General features: G+C 40.9%; 1 long non-coding RNA gene across 2 annotated transcripts in view; it reads left to right on the top strand.

Annotated features, from left to right (window-relative positions):
- Positions 1–11,542, top strand: part of LOC123371107 — a 32,170-nt gene extending 20,628 nt beyond the window's left edge. Inside the window, exon 6 of one of the 2 annotated variants that reach the window (XR_006579706.1) lies at positions 11,356–11,542. This is a non-coding gene — a long non-coding RNA (uncharacterized LOC123371107). Of the gene's footprint in view, positions 1–9,410; positions 10,197–11,355 lie in introns of those variants that run through there. The other variant, XR_006579705.1, reaches the window with a different exon arrangement.
- Positions 11,543–19,494: the final 7,952 nt, after the last annotated feature.

Raw genomic sequence — 19,494 nt, 5'->3', positions numbered from 1 at the left:
ACTGTTGTATGAATTCCCAAATCTGCTTTTCATACAGCTTTGCCATGCTTGCAATTCTTGTACGATTCACCTTTCCCCTGACAGCACATTCATCCCTGGGGGCAGCTTGACTTCCCTCTCTTTGGAACTTTGGGAGGCAGTGAGTATGTTATACTTTCTATCCTAAGCACTTGATGAGGAAGAAAAAGGGAGTCTGCTCCAGCTTTAGGAGACCAGATAATGGAAGGCATGTGAGAGGCAGCAGATTAATATTAAAAAATATGTCAAACAGGGATGAATTTTCAGGAAGGATTTGAAGGAGTTTGCTAGGTACAGAGGAAAAAGGAGACTGATCTAGCATCATGATCCCAAATTCTGAGGTCCTTATTCAGTCTGAGGTCAGTGGAAGTTTGCCTGAACAGAACCTGAGCAAGAATCTGATGATCTGTCTGAATTAAACAGACCTACTAAAATAATAATAGAAATACAGTCAGGGTACTGCTATGGATAGTAGGTTATAACCAAAATTTATAAGAAATTCAAAGGGCCTTCATTAGACTATAGAATATAGTTTACATTTTCAGACCAAATGCATTCAGTCAATGGTTAAGGGCTTGTCTACACATGAAAATTAATCCAGAATAAGATAGAGTGTGAATTTAAAGTGGATTAACTAGTTCTGATTAACTCCATGTTTGGATGCTCTTATTTCAGAATAAGAGTGCTTGATTATGAATTAGCTTAATCCATTTTGGATTAATCAAGAATAGTTCATCAGGAATAGCTATTCCGGAATAACTATTTTTGTCTCTCCATGTAGAGAAGCCTTAAAATAGATCAAAATAGGAGTAAGAACTCCTCCATTTTGCTGGATGTCATCACAGGTCTAGTCACCTAATAATGTGTCATTGCATTGGCTTCTTTATTGTTTTTTTTATATGTGATCCTGGGATGCAACAAGAGGAAAAGAATGAGGACATGAGAAGAAATGTAGCTGAAAGGAGCTCCTGTCCCCCTATCCCCATGTGGCCCAGATGTAGCCAAACAAAAGTAAATGTGTGTGTGCATGCACATATAGTGTGCGGAACTTCCCTGGTACTCCACACCCCATTCCAAAAAATGCCAGTGTTTAGACTGGGTGGGGAATCTGTATTGGTATAGATACAAATTTTAAAAATGGGAGGACAAGAATAATTTGGAAAATCAATTTAAATTTCCTACATTTAAAAAGATTGTAAAGACATTTTGAAAGAGTTTTTCTGCTAAAATTTATTACGCAATGAACATCTGTCTTTCCCCCAAGAGGAAGGTGATGAAGGGGGAGATTTTCTTGCTGAAGAGAGGGTGTGTTTAGAGGACTGCAGTCTAGAACACCTCTTCTTTCTTCCTTGGATGCTGATGCTGCCCTGCCTATTGGTGGAAAGACTGAGAGTGCCCAAAATTTAGTCCAATGACAAGCACCAGCTTCTGCTGTCCTCACTTCAGATTGCCTTGCATGGTAACTTTTCACCTCACCAGCCAAGAAGGGGAAGCTCTGCGATAGGAAGTCTTCTGCAAACCAGGGTAGAAGGCGAAGAGGGAGATTTATTCCTCTGCTTTTAGCAAAGGAAGGGAAGTCACGCTCACCTTTAGTTTCACTCCTGCATTTAGACAAGGCCCAGTCAAAAGCCCAGTGAAGTCAATGGGAGTCTTTCCTTTCCCTTGCATAGCCTTTGGATCAGGCTCACATTGCATACTAAAATAAAGAGGAAAACTATGATGCTTCTCATCTGTGCAAATGTTTTATTTTTGTTTGTACCAATTTAATTCTATTTTTATAAAAATGCTGGTACAATGTAGGCCATCATTTATAGGGGAAAAAACCTGTGGTCTATTACAAATTATGCTTTTACTCAGTATTTAAAAAAAAATCTTGAAATTAACAAATGAGTTTTTGATCCACAGAGGTTTTCTTTTAAATTGTTGTTTCCTGCATCATTTATTGCATTCTTTGATCTTGGGCTGTACATTCAAATCTCTGTCATCTTTCTTGGGCCTTTTAGATAAATGTAGCCTAATAACTACACAGTTATAACTTTTTAGTAACATAGATAACTATCATGCATTGTACAACATGCAATTTGTTATTCAGCTGTGAATAGCCACAGAGATACTATTTTTAAAACTTTATAAAAGACCACTTTATAGCTCACAGCATTTACAGGATAACACTTGTGCTGCTGCTGTGACTGTAAAGAAAACATAAAAACCAAAAAAGGCAAGATTTGGATTTATATTATTGAAATAACAATTATAAAAGATAAATAATACATCCTCTTCTACGCCAACTGCACATTGGATCTGATCCTGCATTCCTTATGCTTGCAAAACCCCAGCTGATTTCAATGGGAGTTTTGTCCATATAGAGATGGGACACAGGGCCTCAAATAATTATATTTACCGCTACTAGGAAACTTTTCATTTTCAAATCCCTTCACAGAAAGTAACAAATTAATGAGAATAAAATCCAAGAGGGATAAGTATGTATTACTATTCTGCAAAGTAATTTAAATACTAGCATGTATTATTTTACAGATAAGGAAACCAATTTAGAGAGAGTAAGATACACTGAGTGAAATACTAGCCACACTGAAGTAATTAGAAGTTTTGCCGTTGACTTCAGTGGGACCAGGATTTCACAGAGAGAGTCAGTGTTGGAGATTTTAATGTATCAGGTTTTACTAGATAAGTGCATTTATGCAATTAAAGTCTTAAGAAATCAAGAACAAAAGTGAATTACAATTTGGAAGTTTTTCTAGTGCTAATTACATTTCTAAGTGTGAATGACTAGAACTAAAAATTCATTTTAAAATTTTCTTTTATTAAAAAAAAAACCCTTAGAATATTTATGTGGAGCACAAAGAATCACCCAGATTGTTAATCATGTCATCAATTACAGTCCTTTGTTTTGGGCTTTGCTCAATTAATCAAGGAGGCTGTTTCAATTAGCTTCAATTAAACATAATTAAGGTCTTTCATCCCTGCATCATTAATCATTCCTATCACTGTAAGTGATCTCTCTCAAAAGTATGGTGTATACAATTAGAGATTAATTCTCTCCAATAAATGCTTCCTTAAAGCAGCCTAATATGAGATACAGCAGTTCTGATTTACACTGGCCCAGTTGCCAGACTTCTAATTTATTCTTTTATACTGCTTAAATTTTCAGATTGCTTTTCTAGACCCTGATTCTGCAAAGACCCTTATGATTGACTTTTACGCACTCCAAGTAGTCCAATGAAAGTCTCAATAGGATTTTTTGCAATTGACTTAAATGTGACTAGAGCTTCACTCAGATTATGTAGAGTAAAGCATGTGTTAAAGTTTTTCAAGATTGGGGCCAAGAGCATCTTTCATTATATGTTGACTTTGGGGCATTAAATATTTTCATATGTTAAATAAAAAAACCCTTGCATTTCTCAGTATAGGCCTTAAGGCCCAGATTTTTAAAGGTATTTAGGCATTGCTAACTAGCATCACAGTGCCAAACTGATTTGGGAGCCGAACTCATTTTTAGAAGGGGAAGGCATTTAGGAGTCTAAATCCCATCAAAAATTGGCATTGTGACGCTGAGTACAATAACTAACTGCCTTTACAAATCTGGGCCTAAATTACTTGATTAATCAATGTTATTAACATTTATTGAAAATATTAACAGTAGTACATATAATAAATCTATGTAGCAACTCAAATATCTGAAGCTGTTAATTTGACATATGCCCCTCAAAAAGGATATTGCAATAGCCTGCAGTTGCTATGCCCAGAGTCTCTTGGTGATTACATAATTAAATTGTCACCTAGGTCCCCGTCCTGCCACAGGATATGCACCCTATATTCTCACTGAACTGACTGATTTGGGGGGCATAGTCTATCTTAGCATGGGTCCCACCACTGATAACTGCTAAGATCCCTTAAATCAGAGCAGTCAGTTGTCAAAAGTCTTAGACCACTACACATAAAAACAAATAATCCACTAACTATTTGTATGCAAAAGCCCTAATACCATGTATAAGCAGCAAAGAGTCTTGTGGCACCTTATAGACGAACAGACGTTTTGGAGCATGAGCTTTCGTGGGAGAATACCCACTTCGTCGGAAGTGGGTATTCACCCATGAAAGCTCATGCTCCAAAACGTCTGTTCGTCTATAAGGTGCCACAAGACTCTTTGCTGCTTTTACAGATCCAGACTAACACGGCTACCCCTTTGATACTTAATGCCATGTATGACCCTATTAACCATCTAATCAGAAGTGAAAGCAAATATAAAAAGTAATTATAGTCAGGGATGAGCAAACCTCAAGAGGCTTGACATTCAGGGTGAGTTCAGATTGTTCTCCAGAGCGTCCAAAGCTTATCTTCACTTTTTGGACCTTCTTGGAATTAGAGCCTGCTTCTTGTAAAGTTTTCACTCCTTCTCATAAGATTTCTGATTCTTGTGCTTCTAGTCCCAGTTGCAAAGGCCATGAGAACAGTTTTTCTTGAGTTATTTTAGCTCTTCCAGTCCAGAATCCAAAAGTGCAAAGCAATGTAGAAATGAGAGAGAATATGTTAAAGTATTTCAGAACTTCTTATTTAGGTATGGTTCTGAACACTGGCACAGGTTCAAGGGTGGTTTCTTTTTTGCTGGAGTAATTCATGATACCTAATTATAAACATTTCAAATTTGCTATGGAAGTTTGTTTCTCTGTTCCTGCCTTTTAAATTTAAGCGTAATTATTTAATTTAAAAACAATATTTAGCCATGTTGACAGTTTTCAGAAGTTGTTATGGGATAATCTGTTGCTTAGACTGAACATCTGTTGGAATCTGAGGGCAGATTCTCAATGAGGGCACATGCTTAATCCTCCCCATGACTAGGAAGGCAGGGAATGGCCAGAACCTTGGCTCCACTCCACCTTACTCACCAGCCATTACCGTTAAACCAAAAGGCAGGAGTTAATATAATTTTTTCTGCTGGCATAGAAGCCACAATTCCCTCTTTGTGTCACTCCTGGAGTGGCAGAGCAAAATGCTGCACCATCCTCTGTGAAGGTATCCTAGAAACACAAGTTAGTCTTAGGTTTGAAGTGTAGCTCCTTTTAATATTCTGCTGTCTTGAGTTATCTTTACATTAACATAAGGTGGGGGGGGTGTGTGTGTACCTTCCATCTTAGCCAGTCTCCTACTGCAGTATTAGCTCCTACCCATGTCATTTGGATAGCTTTCAATTCTGCTTCTATTGTGCATTTCCATGTTATCTTTGGTCTACCTCATCACTTCATGCCCTGGGGATTCCCGTCCAACACTTGTCTTGTTATTTATTCAGGTTTTTCCTTCAGGTATGTCCTAGCCATCTCCATTTTTGTTCCATAATGTCTTGCTATATCAGTTTCTATTTTGTCCTCCTCCAGAGATCTTCATTGTTGATTTTTTTTTCTGACCATCTAATATTGGGGATTTGGCTAAGGCAGCTGTTTATGAAAACTTGGGGTTTAGATAGTAAGGTCTTAATACATCTTTAAGATAAAGCATCATATAGTAAGACCAGCTTCACAATGTTGTTAAATATTCTAAGTTTAGTTTGGAGGGCAAGATTTCTGTTTTTCCAGTTTTTAGAGTTACAAAGGCATGTCTGGCTTTTGCTACTCTCACTTTAAGGTCTTCATCTTTTTTACCAGTTGTACTTACAATGCTGCCAAAATATGTGAAATAGCAGACCTCTTCTATGTCAGTCCCAGAAAGTGTTATTGGTATTTCTTTTGTATATTAATTCTCATAGTTTGTTTTATCTGTGTTCATTTTCAACCCTACTAAATTGTGAATAGGCCTAAAAATCATTTATTTTGGCTTGCATGCATTTGTGGGGATAGGATAGCAAGTTGATGTCATCTGCAAAGTCAAGGTCCTCTTACTTCTGTGTAAAAGTCCATTGTATGGTCCTTGATTATTCTGCATTCCTTCTCATTAGCCAATCCACTACCAGTAAAATGACCATGGAAGACATAAGACATCCTTGTGTGATACCTGTAGTAACCTTGAATATCCTAGTCTGTTCACTGTTATGTATTACTTAGTATGTCTTATTTTCAGGGCTTTGGAGCGGAGCCCGGAGCAGGAGTATGGAGCAGCTCCGGAGCAGTGGAGCGACAGGTTTTTGCCTGGAGCTGGAGCGGAGCCAGAGCACAGCTCCAAAGCCCTGCTTATTTTCACAGAAGCTTTGAATGATGTTCACAAATTTATTTGGGATTCCATAGTGGTGTAGCAACTTGCATAAACCTGTTTTATGCACTGTATCAAAATCTTTTTGGAACTCTATAAAATTAATATAAAGTAGTGACTGCCATTCAATGGACAGTTCTATGATGATAGGTAGGGTTATTATTTGATCTATACATGATTTCTCCTTCTTCAACCCTTAGTGCTAGATTCAAGGTTGCAACTTCTTTGTTCTGTTTGGAATAATACATGTAAATAGCTTATTTGGAATAGACAGCAATTGAATGCCCCTCCAGATTTTTTTTGGCAGCTTCATTGTGTGACCCTTTTCCCGCTTGTTTTGGTATTTTACTTCTTCCCATATGTTTTGTAAGAGGCTTATCAAAATATCTACTATATTCTTCTTGTCTGCCTTAAGAACCTGTGTTGGAATCTTATCCAGACCTGATGCCTTTCCAGGGCCGCCCAGAGGATTCCGGGGGCCCAGGGTCTTTGGCGGCGGGGGGCCCTTCTGTTCCTGGACCCGCCGCCGAAGTGCCCCGAAGACCCGCGGCGGGGGCCCCCCCGCCTCCGAATTACCGCCAAAGCAGGACCCGCCGCCGAAGCGCATCCTGGTCTTCAGCGGTAATTCGGCGGAGGGGGGTCCCACTGCAGGTCTTCGGGGCACTTCGGCGGCAGGTCCCGGAACGGAAGGGCCCCCCGCCGCCGAATTACCGCCGAAGACCGGGCTGCACTTCGGCGGCAGGTCCCGCTCCGTCTTCGGCGGTAATTCGTCAGCGGGGGGTCCTTCCGCCCCGGAGCGGAAGGACCCCCGCCGGCAAAGACCGGGAGCGGCAGAAGCTCCTGCACCCGGCCGCACAAGAGTTTGCCGGGCACCCCGGAGCGAGTGAGGGACCCCGCTCCAGGGGCCCTGAAAAACTCTGGTGGAGGCCCCCGTGGGGCTCGGGGCCTGGGGCAAATTGCCCCTCTTGCCCCCCCCTCTGGGCGGCCCTGTGCCTTTCCACTTTTTAACTGATTGACTGCCCTCTCTACTTCTATTCTGCTGGAAGGTTGGGAAGTCTTTTTCTTCCTGTATATTGGGGGTTGGCCACTAGCTCACCATTCAGTAGTTGAATGGAGTACTGCTTCCACATATTTAACAAAGACATCAGAATTATTAAGTTGCATTCATTGTCTTGAACTGGTAGACTGGTATTTGTTTTTCTTCCTGACAACCATCTAATAATGTACCAGGTCATTTTTTGCTGCAGTGGTCTGTGCATCTGTTGCCATTTTGTCTAAGAAGTCTTGTTTGTCTTTCCTAGCAATTTTTTTTTATTCTTTGTCCTTTATAGCATATTTCTCCTAGAGTCACTGTGTCTGTGTTCTTGTTCTTGATTGCAAAGTCAAACTGAAATTAAATCAACTTTCTTCTATTTTCTGACATGTACCATTAGATAACCATTCGTTGTGATGTTTCTTCCTGAATCCCAACACTTATTCACAAGTTTTAGTAAAAGTTTCCATGCCCATTTGCCTTCTACTGTTCCATCACCTTCAAGAACTTCATATCTATTGTGCTTATCAGTAGAGGGGCCAAAAGCAATTAAGAGTAAAGAGACCAAAATATATATTAAACTATTCCACTATGGGTATGTGAGTTATGCCCACTTACTGAAGTGGCAGTAAATGAATGCTGGTTGTCACAACTTTTGAGAAGAGTCTTCTGGAAAAAAAACCATGATCATGTAATTAAAGACTGTATCATAACAGTGTCTGAATTAAGGTTGCATGAGAAATATTAACTCTGGCATTTCTTAATGTCCAACTGTTTGACTTTGCAACCTAAATAAGTCTCTTAATGGTTTTTGTATGTAATTATTAATAGACCATATTAAAAATGACCAAACCCTTAATTTCAAGTGACAAAAATGTTGAAAATTACATTAACTCTTTTGTTCTTCTGAAGTAGATCAACATCCTTCAGAAATTCACAGGTATGTGTAGTTCTGAAATTTATACAGAAGTGATTTTTGCACACACTGTATTTAAAAACATACTAAGACTATTTGGACCTGCTCAGATAAGGGAAGGCTGCAGAATCAGACCTTTTGATTTGAAATACATTTATTAAAATGTTTTCAGCTCTGAATGTACTATGACCAGAGATATTTTTTCCCTCAGTTGCCTGAAATCCCTTGCAACACTTTTAAATTGGAAATTTGCAGAAAAACTTTGGGACAGCACTTAAATTCAGAAAAATTATAATAAACTGCTTAATTGGACATAAAATGAGTGGTGATGCAGTATCAGGACCCATTGGAAGGCTCAGAACAGTAATTAGTTTTAAGAATAAATCTGTAATTTAAATAAAAATTAAGAATAATTTAATTTAGAAAATCTAGTACTGGTGGCTATAGGGTGATGGAATATAGTGGGAGATCCCATTTCTAGGGCACATAAGGGTCCATTGCAATATGATTCCACTTCTTATGATGCAATGTTAAAGTCCACTTCCTGTGAGGAAAGACTCAGCAAAATCCCAGAGAGATACATTGAAGCCCATGTATCAAAGGGGTAGCCGTGTTAGTCTGGATCTGTAAAAGCAGCAAAGAGTCCTGTGGCACCTTATAGACTAACAGACGTTTTGGAGCATGAGCTTTCGTGGGCGAATACCCACTTCGTCGAATGCATGGGAATACATGGGACTTTCAAACAGCAAGTAGCCTGGGGTCATCCAAAGGCCAGCTGAAAAACTCCATAGGAATACTTTGGGCCCATAGTATCTCCTCCTCCTCCTCCCATAGACATCTAGTACAAGTGACTAATTAGCATATATTTAACACATGTTGATCTCTGGAAGCTGATTAGCTATAATATATTATCATAATTCAGCCAATGAGCTGCAAATTGTAATCTGAAGGTGACAGCCCACAGGCTAAACTCTGTAGGGGACAGGGACCTGAAGGAAAGCGGAACACTGTAGGACACCTGGAAGAAGGAAGACACTTGCAGAGCTTCTGCAACCACACTAGTGGAACCCTGCTGGGTGAGAAAGTGAACTATTGCCTTTCAGCAGCAGAGTAGCTAACTACCCAGGATCACAAGCATTAACAATGCTCACTAGCCGCCATCGCTCACAAAGCAGCTACTACTGCAGCAGCCTCACAAGCCATAGCAACAGCTTCTGTAAGTAGCTAATGGTCTTTCCATCCTAGCCATGCCGCAGAGTAGCACCGCAACCTACGCTCACGAGCATCGTTCCCAAGCGGCTCTGGCAGCAGCAGTCCACCCAGGGCGACAGCCGAGTCTGCCACCCAGCCAGCAGGAGACCACCTCAGCAGCAGCCACACGGGCTTCTGTATCTGGTACCTGAGGAGAAACTTCATGTCAAGGGAAGCAGGCAGCCGCTTGAGCAGCATCACAACACAGCCGCTCCATGCCCGCCACCTACAAACCATGCTCCCGAGCATGGAGACAGAGCAGAAGGACCAAAGACAGTCTCAGAGGGATTAAACTAAGATTTCCTGTAAACCTAATCTTTCTGTTTGCCCGTTTATTCCTTTCATGTATGGGTTTGACGTGTAAATAAAGCTGGATGCTTGTGCTCTGGGTGAGATCTGCTCCTACCCATTTAGTAACTGCCAGGCCAGTGTTTACTATATGCTTAGTTTTAAGTATTTAATATTGTTACATGTTTGATGGTTATATTGTTATAAAGTATAGATTAAGTGAATGATTCTATTGTTATATGCCATAGAGTTAATTGAAATTGTTGTAGTGTTTCATTTTTATTTGCCACACTGCTTCATTCCCTTTTTAACTGTAACCCTATTTTATCTCTCTGCTCTTTTACTGTAACCACTCACTTCTAAATATTTGTTTTTAAAGAATTTACTACTTGTTTGCCTATTCTTGATCGGGGGGCTGTATCCGTGTTCTTTCAAGGTAAAGTTAGCTAGCTGCAGCTTTCCCTGGAACTCCCTTTAGGGCAGACCACAATTTTGATTACTGGATTAGAAAAGCAGCAAAGAATCCTGTGGCACCTTATAGACTAACAGACGTTTTGCAGCATGAGCTTTTGTGGGTGAATACCCACTTCTTCGGATGCATCCGAAGAAGTGGGTATTCACCCACGAAAGCTCATGCTGCAAAACGTCTGTTAGTCTATAAGGTGCCACAGGATTCTTTGCTGCTTTTACAGATCCAGACTAACACGGCTACCCCTCTGATACTTGGATTAGAAAAGTTAGTAAAAATGATACCAAATCTTCTGGTAACAGTACTTAGCATAAATTGCTTTTTTTAAATTTATGCTAGTACAACTGCTTGTCAAATTATGAGTTTCTCCAAAAGGTTTAATGCAATCAAACTAGCTGAACTATTGTATCTTGCCTCTCAGATACAATTCTCCTTTCCATCTCATTTGACCGTGAATAGTCTGTATTACAGACCCATTATATAAGGACTTTTTAAGAGTATGTCAGTGTTTCTATCATTAAACCCCTAATGAACTGGTTGTAAAAATGCACTCCAGGCTGAAATTTGACCTGCTAGGTCTCAGCCCATGGGTGAATATTTTTATCAGTTTTCAAATAACATCTGGTTGGCCAATTTAAAATATTATATGAGAGTACATTCCAAAACAGGCATTTAATAAGATTTGATCATGATTTTATAATTGTATAGCACAGAAGAGCTTTGATGTGTGTAATAAAAAAAACAACCTACTGATAGGCCCTACTCTACATTTTAGTGCTTCTAAACTGTTACACTAATTAAATCTGAGTGCCCATGTGCCAGCTACTTTTAAAATAAGTATTTCACTTTGTGAAAAATTTTAACAAAAAAAAATATTTAAAAGCACTGATTCTTCAGGAGCGGGTTGTTTAGAATAAAGAACATAAAATCCTCTTGGCATTTTTATACATAAATTATAAGAATGTGGTTCTGGTTAATATAGCCTAACCTTTCCTACTAAGCATTTTATTTCCCCTCCCATCTACAACCACACTGTGGATTTAAATAACTAGATATTACTAAGGTGTTAGACAAATGTTGTCTTGTATTTCCCCTTAAGGGGGAACACAAACATAATATTATTTCTCAGATTTTTCTTTATGAACAAAATGTATAATACATTGCAACCCCATTCTTCTGCAGGTTTCAGAACCATCCAAAATCTTCAGGAAAACCAGACCTGTAGATGATTGGGAGAGGAATCCATAGGTTGCATCACTATTAAGCGTTGTGACTGACCTTCATTCCATTGGGAGTTTCTGTTACCCAGAGTTGTATAACGATCTCTGAATACTGTAGTATTCTGGTTATTGCTAACTGGTTGTTTTGTTTTGTCCAACATATCTATTAAAGACAATATTAAAGACAATGCACCCATAGGATTTCAGTGCTGGGTTTCTCACAGCTGTAAGTCAGAACATTGCATTCACAGATTTCGGATCTTCTAAGTCAAGGTTTCTCAGCAAATGGGGTGCAACTCTCAGATGGTTCACAGGAGATGCAGTGATATGCACCCTATGGCATGGGAAATAAATTGACATAATACTATGGGCTTTTGGATGCAGCGAGAGCCGGATGGAGGGCAACGAAGGATTAATTCACTCATGGCCCTCGCTCTAGCTGCTGTTTCTGCTGTTATCCAGCCCTCTGGCCCTATCAGAGTGGAGCTCTGCACCCCCTTGCACAGCCTTCTGCTGTGTGCCACAGGAGGCAGTACTCTTGGATGTTGTGGAGCACAGCATCTTGAAGCAGCAATGCCTTGGATCTGAGTGCTATACAAGAGAGACAGGATATCGGGGGAGGGTAAAGAAAGATGTGAGAAAAGAAGCCTCAGCCCCATCCCACAATAACCCCCCTCCCCACTGGCATCAATAGCAAAATTCCCGCTGACGTCAGTAGGAGCATGAGTGAGCTCTTAGCTGACAATGGAAATTTTAATTATTAAAATCTGCATACAAGAAAAATGCATTCCAATTAAGGCTATTTAACACAGTTAAAGCCTGATTTTGAACTTACATTAGTTTAAGCCAAGAGTTAAACTAGTTTCTAACTCCTGAACTAACATATTAATATTAAATATTTGGGAAGAAGTAATGTATATTTTATATATGATCTTACTGTAAATATTCAACATGCCAAATAATCTGTGAAATGTATCTTTCAAAAAATATTTTTAGCAGACTCACTTATTGCTGATTAGAGGCTAAAGGAATTATTTACTTTTTGGACAGTCTATTGAGGGAGTGTTAAAAGACTTTGGGTGAGCTTTTTCCAAAGCTCGTAGCACAAGCCTACCCTTCATTCCAGTAAACTGAAGAGAAATGCCCACTGACTTCAATGGGAGCAGAGTTGGGGCATTGCTGAATACTTTTGAAAACCCCAGCCTTCAACTGCTTTTTATTTATTTTTTTAAGAATAAAAAATATATTGATTTAATTCCCAGATGCCTTGACAACTATTCTGCTGATAAAATGAACCTGTCCAAGAGAAAACCACGCTTGCCAACATTCTGATTCCCAGCCACTTTGTCCCCAATTCTGATCTCACTTACACCAGAGTAACCTTATTGAGATCAATGGAGTTCCATTGGTGTTTGATATAAATTAGGCCCCTTAGATGTGGTTTTCAAAAGCACCTCAGAGTGGAATTTTCAAAAGTGCCTTAGTGAGTAACGCACCTGATTCCCATTGACTTTCAATGTGGTGAGGCACTTAACTCATTTAGGTGCTTTGAAAATTCCACTGATAGACTTAGGAGCACAACTCATAGGCAGTGGGACTTGTGCTCCTAAATCACTTATATATTTTTAAAATCCTACCCTTTGTGCCCAAATCTAGATCTAAATTATTTCTTTATAAAATATTGATTTGTTTAGGCACATTTGCTTGATACACACTGAAATACTCTTACGGTTACTTGATAGGTATCAGGAAAAGTCACATATCTGGCATCCGGGTTCCAATTAATTAATATATTTGCCTTTCCTCCCAGTGTTGCTGATTGGTTTTTTGGGCTTAACCTTAGACAGTGACTTAGTTAAACGCTATATTGAATTTCACCATTTCCATTTGAACTACCTTTCTGGTAGTTCACTGAAGGGTTTATAGTTATCATGAGTGACCAAAGTACTTGGGTGTGTGTACTTAGGTCAGTGCATAGAACCATACATGTGAGGTGGGGGTTGAAATCTTTTAAAATAAAACAGCTGCACAAGAAATGGTCAAGGCATTGAAGGCAATATGATAGCTGCTATTAAATCCCACTCTGAGAAGCTTCCTTTAGCTTTGATGATTTTTTCATCTAAAAAGTTGCTATCAATTTTTCACTGACCTCAAGTCAACCTCACAAAATCAGTCAAACTTCTAATCTGTTCATATTTTTCCTGTGTGGTGGGAGGGAAATAGAAAAATACAAAACTTGAGTTGCAGTGCAGTTAGAGATGGACAAAAACTGGGATGGTTTTGGTTTAGGAAAACCTTGTGGGTGGAGGTTGAATTTGCAAAACCCTGGGCTAGCTCAGGTCTGGGTCTCATTTTATCTGAACCACCAAAGTTCACAGAGCTTTGGATAAACAGTTCTGGTTTGACCTATCATCTCTAATTGTTACCAAATATCTTTGCAAGTACAGGGTGAGGCTCAGCATAAAGGTGTTCTCAATCTTTATGGGATTTTTTTCTTTTGTTTTTTAAAGAGTATAAAATAGTCCTTATATGGCCCCACCACTGTAGACTTTGAATGTCTCACAATACTGTTGATAGGTAGGGGTACTAATAAATCTCCATGTTACAGGTGGGAAACTGAGGCAGAGAGAGACTGAGGCCCAGACCCTCAAAGGTATTTAGGTGCCTAAGTTACTAGCTCAAGTCTGTAGCAAATCTGGGAACTGAACATGAGTATCCCAAGTCTCAGCTATCAACCTCACCACTGGAACATCCTTGCTCTCATACTGTTGATAGATATATCATTTACTAGTGAAACTTAAAGCAAATATGGAGGTGAAGAGGGTTTATGCTATCAGGAATGCAACACAAATGCACTGGTTTCTATTTTGGTCTATTCTGTGTGGGTTCTTATACCACCCTCATCACCATAGTATCTGAGCATCTTCCAGTGGTGCATCTTCCAGTGGTGCATTAAGTGATCTGACTAAAATCAGTCATATATATGGTTTATCCTCTCTCCAGAAGGAGAATTGTGTGTGCAACACAGTGTTTTGTTGGTAGGGCATTTTGGAGCATTGTTTTCTGTTTTTAAATGTACACACTGCTCAGTGTCTAGTTGGCAGCTGGAATCAAGCAGACTGGTCCTGGGGCCGGTTTTGTTCAACATCTTTATTAATGATCTGGACGATGGGATGAATTGCACCCTCAGCAACTTTGCAGATGACACTAAGCTGGGGGGAGAGGTAGATACACTGGAAGGTAGGGATAGGGTCCAGAGTGACCTAGACAAATTGGAGGATTGGGCCAAAAGAAATCTGATGAGATTCAGCAAAGACAAGGGCAGAGTCCTGTACTTAGGAAGGAAGAATCCCATGTACCGCTACAGGCTGGGGACTAACTGGCTAAGCAGCAGTTCTGCAGAGAAGGACCTGGAGATTACAGTGGATAAGAAGCTGGATGAGAGTCAGCAGTGTGCCCTTGTTGCCAAGAAGGCCAACGGCATATTGGGCTGTATTAGTAGGAGCATTGCCAGCAGACTGAGGGAAGTGATTATTCCCCTCTATTTGGCACTGGTGAGGCCACACCTGGAGTATTGTGTCTGGTTTTGGTCCCCCCCACTACAGAAGGGATGTGGACAAATTGGAGAGAGTCCAGCGGAGGGCAACAAAAATGATTAGGGGGCTGTGGCACATGACTTACAAGGAGAGGCTGAGGGAACTGGGCTTATTTAGTCTGGAGAAGAGAAGAGTGAGGGAGGATTCTCAAATCCAAGGGGGGATTTGATAGCAGCCTTCACCTACATGAAGTTGGGGGGCGTTCCAAAGAGGATGGAGCTTGGCTGTTCTCAGTGGTGGCAGATGACAGAACAAGAAGCAATGGTCTCAAGTTGCAGTGGTGGAGGTCTAGGTTGGATATTAGGAAAAACTATTTCACTAGGAGGGTGGTGATGCACTGGAATGGGTTACCTAAAGAGGTGATGGATTCTTCATCCTTAGAGGTTTTTAATGCCCATCTTGACAAAGCCCTGGTTGGGATGATTTAGTTGGTGTTGGTCCTGCTTTGAGCAGGGGGTTGGACTAGATGATCTCCTGAGGTCTCTTCTAACCCTAATATTCTACGATTCTATTATGTGTTTATGCTAAAGAAGGCAAATTCAAGCAAAGTATGTCTTGCCCTTGGAGTGAAAACTGCTGTCATTTGTGATCATCCTTCACTCTTGTGGGTGTTCGTTCAACACTCTCAGACCTGTCCCCAAGACAATGCTGTCTCCTTCAGAGATGAGCTTTACCCTTGTAGTAGAAATGTGCTTGCAGTAGCCCAAGTTGCTGAGGATACATGCTGCAGCATTCTGTTCCAGTTGAAGTCCACCATGTAGATTTCACAATACATGGACTACACAATACAAGAATGCCCCCACTGACATGACCTTAGATGCAGATGTATGGTCATGCTGTTCAAAGGGCTCCATGCTGAGAACAAAATGTCATACTCCACTGCAGAAAAAGTGTCAGGACTCTGATCCAGTGTATTTCAGCTCCACTACACCTCTGGTTGGAGTTTCCTAAGCGCAGAAGCTTTCGTTTAGATAGGAAAAGCCCTAGGCATTTTGCCAGGTAGGGTGAGGGGAAATATTTTTCACATTTCCCAAAGTGGCCAAGCAAAAAAAAAAACCCAAGCAGTATGTCATTCACTGGAAGTTGGCACATGGAATGGGCCCTGTATATTGCCTCACTGTAGCCCAGATAGCAGGTGACAAAAGTGTGTATATTTGTCAGTTCATCATCTGCCAGGATGTGACAACATCTCCTTGCTAACTGATGATGGTAGAAAGCATTACTCGTGGATGCTGCTGCTAGATGGGAACTCAATGTCAATGAGGAATCCAGGAGCACACCTAAACTACCAACTGACTGGATGCACATCATCAACCAAAGGAGACTGCACCATGGCTGCAAAATCTTTCAAGTGCTTTCCCCTGTCCACCAATATAACTTCTCTCTTGCTTGTATTTAGCTTAACTCAGCTGTTCTTCATTCAAAGGCTGATCTCATCCAAGCACTGGGCCATCTCAGAGGTAATGGTGTGGTTGTATGTGGGTGAAAGATGTGTGTGTGTTACCATTGCTGGGCTTTCATTTTTTTTCAAGGAGCTGCTTTAAAGATGTTTTGTTTCCTATTACATTGCTCCACTATGAATATTGTGGAATATGTGTGCCTTTGGCCTGGTCTACACTAGGGGACGGGGTCAATGTAAGATATGCAACTTCAGCTACGGGAATAGAGTAGCTGAAGTCAACGTATCTTATTTCGACTTACCTCCCGTCCTCATGGCACAGGATTGATGGCCGCAGCTCCTCCTGTCAACTCCCCTACCGCCACTTGCACTGGTGGAGTTCCAGAGTCGACGGGAGCACATTCAGCGATCGATATATTGTGTCTAGATGAGATGCGATATATCGATCCCCGATAAATTGATCGCTATCCGCCTATCCGCCGGACATAGACATACCCTTTGACATAGAGTGCAGTGAACATACAGTAATCCAATAAGATCCACCTTTATAATACCACCAGCAGCTGGGATCAGAAAGGATGAATTTACATGGGGGTCAGACTCTGCCCTCAGACTTGCTCATCCATCAACTTTAATGGGTATTTAACACATGTGGAGAGGGCAGAATTTGATTCACAGGAATATTTTCCATTGATTGGAGAGAGAGTTTAAAAGATACTCACTGACAAGCTTCCAGTAAGCGCTGGTTAAACTTTTTTATAATTGATTTTTCATTACAAATCTCAGAGGGGAAAAAATATTCACAGATGGGCCTGACTCTCCATTGTCTTTTGGCCCCTCTGTGCCACTAGAGGAGCATAACAGAGCTATGATACTGGCTGATCCAGGCACGGGCAACAGCCTGGGTGCAGGGGATTCTCTGGGTGATATAGAACAGATGTAACAACTGTCCCCATTGCAGCCCCCAGCAAAGGGGCCATGATCGGAGGCCAGGTGGTATGGCCAGACTGTTTCTGTGCTCTGGTTATTCTCAGGTGCTAGAATAGTCCCTTGTGGCCATGGACAACCAGAACAAGTTAGAGGAGCTTTAAGGCTGCTTTGATTTACAGCAAGGGTCAGGCAGTCCCCAGGCCAGCCCTGGAATAGGGAAAGCACAAGGTTAAAGCAAAGTTCAGCCTGAACTATGAGTCAGGCCCATAAGAATAGAGAGGCTATTTTACCTCTGTATTTGGCACTGGTGCAATCACTGCAGGACTACTGCATCCAGGGGCGGCTCTAGGAATTTGGCCGCCCCAAGCAGGGCGGCATGCCGCAGGGGGTGCGCTGCCGGTCCCGCGGCTCTGGGGGACCTCTTGCAGACGCGCCTGCAGAGGGTGCGCTGGGAGGGCGGCAGGCAGCTCCAGCTTGGCACGCTGGGGTCTGGAGCCACTGCATCCAGTTCTGGTGCTCACAATTTAAAAAAGGATGTTGATCATTGGCAAGTGTTCAGAGAAGAGCCACAAAAATGATTAAAGGATTAGAAAACATGCCTAGAAAACAAGTCATAGACTCAAAGAGCTCAATCTATTTTCTTAACAAAGAGAAGGTTAAAGGGGTGATCTGATTACAGTCTATAAGTATCAACATGAGGAACACATATTTAATAGTGAGTTCTTCAGTTTAGCAGAGAAAGATATAGTACAAACCAGTGGCTGAAAGTTTAAGCTAGACAAATTCAGACTAGAAATAAGGCATAAATTGTTGACAGTGAGGGTAATTAACCACTAGAACAATTTGTGAAGGGTCATGGTGGATTCTCCATCCACTTACTATTTTTAAATCAAGGCCAATGTTTTTCTAAGTGTAAATTTTCTAACAGCTGTGCTTTAGTAATTATTTTTAGGAAGTTATACAGTTAAACAGGAGGTCTAGATTATCACAATGGTCCCTTCTGGCCTTGGAATCTATTAATGTCCAAGTGTACAACTCATACAAAAACATGCACATACTATCTATATGCATACACAGAACACTAGACCAGGTATTTTCAACACACCAATACTCCATATCTATTATATTAAGGTTCTTCAACAGTTTCCCATCCTTATACCTTATACCTTGTATCCTTATACCCACTATTTTTGCTGCCATCATAGAACTTTGTGTCTCTTTTCCTCCAGTATTTTCAGTGTCTGTTCTTCCTCTTCCCTTCTCTCTACCTCCAACTTCTTCAGATTCCTCTCACTTTGTTCTCTCCCTCTTCTCTACCCATGTTCTTTCAATCTGCTTCTCCTTGTCTTTCTTACTATTTTTTTTTTATTTTACCATCCGTCCTTTCTCCCTTCCTCCCAGTCTCTTTTTCCTCCTAAGATTACCCTGTAATCTTACTCCACCCCTCAACAAATCTTTTTTCTTCTCCTGCTTCTCATTTTTACTCATGTCTAACGAACTCATTCTGTCTTCTATCCCATTTACCTCTCTACCCTTAAATTCCACCCAACATCATGCTCCACTGAACCCCAAATACATTTCTCTCCCCGCCCTTACATTTGCCACCACCCCACTGACTCACTCTTCTCCACTCACAACCCCCAGTTCAATTGTCTCCTCCACTCACACGCAGACCCAATGCATTTACCTCCTGCACTTGTACACAGGCGAGAGAAAGTGGACACAAGGACTTCTCTATCTCTCAAGGTGCTGTCTGGAGTCAATAGCAGCTTCTTCAGTTCCACCATGACCACCACAAAGAACAGAGCAGTGAGGATATTTTCTTCCTCTTCCCCTTTTAAGGTTTCACTGAGAATCTTCTCTGCCCGTCACGCCCGCAGTTCCTGAAAAGCAAGAAGACAATGGCATAACAATATGTGGGTGGACTTCCAAACAAAACTTCAAAGTAGCTACTCAAGCCACTAATACAGTTCTCTTTCCCATCCATCACTGCCAAAATATCCATCCAGTCAATATTCCTCCTCCTCCTACAAATAATTCATTCAACATTCCAACCACCTAATCAGTCATTTCTCTTTTAGTGTTCATCCTCACTCCCACACTTTTCATTTGTGGCTCTTTCCTTCTCTTACTATCCCCCAAGAAGCAAGGAGGTGAGACCATCTCGGGAGTCACA

This window comes from Mauremys mutica, chromosome 5 (genome assembly GCF_020497125.1).
Source record: "Mauremys mutica isolate MM-2020 ecotype Southern chromosome 5, ASM2049712v1, whole genome shotgun sequence".
NCBI classification, from domain to species: domain Eukaryota; kingdom Metazoa; phylum Chordata; order Testudines; family Geoemydidae; genus Mauremys; species Mauremys mutica.
Note: the sequence above shows the minus strand (reverse complement) of the source record. Positions and strands in the feature narration are given on the sequence as shown.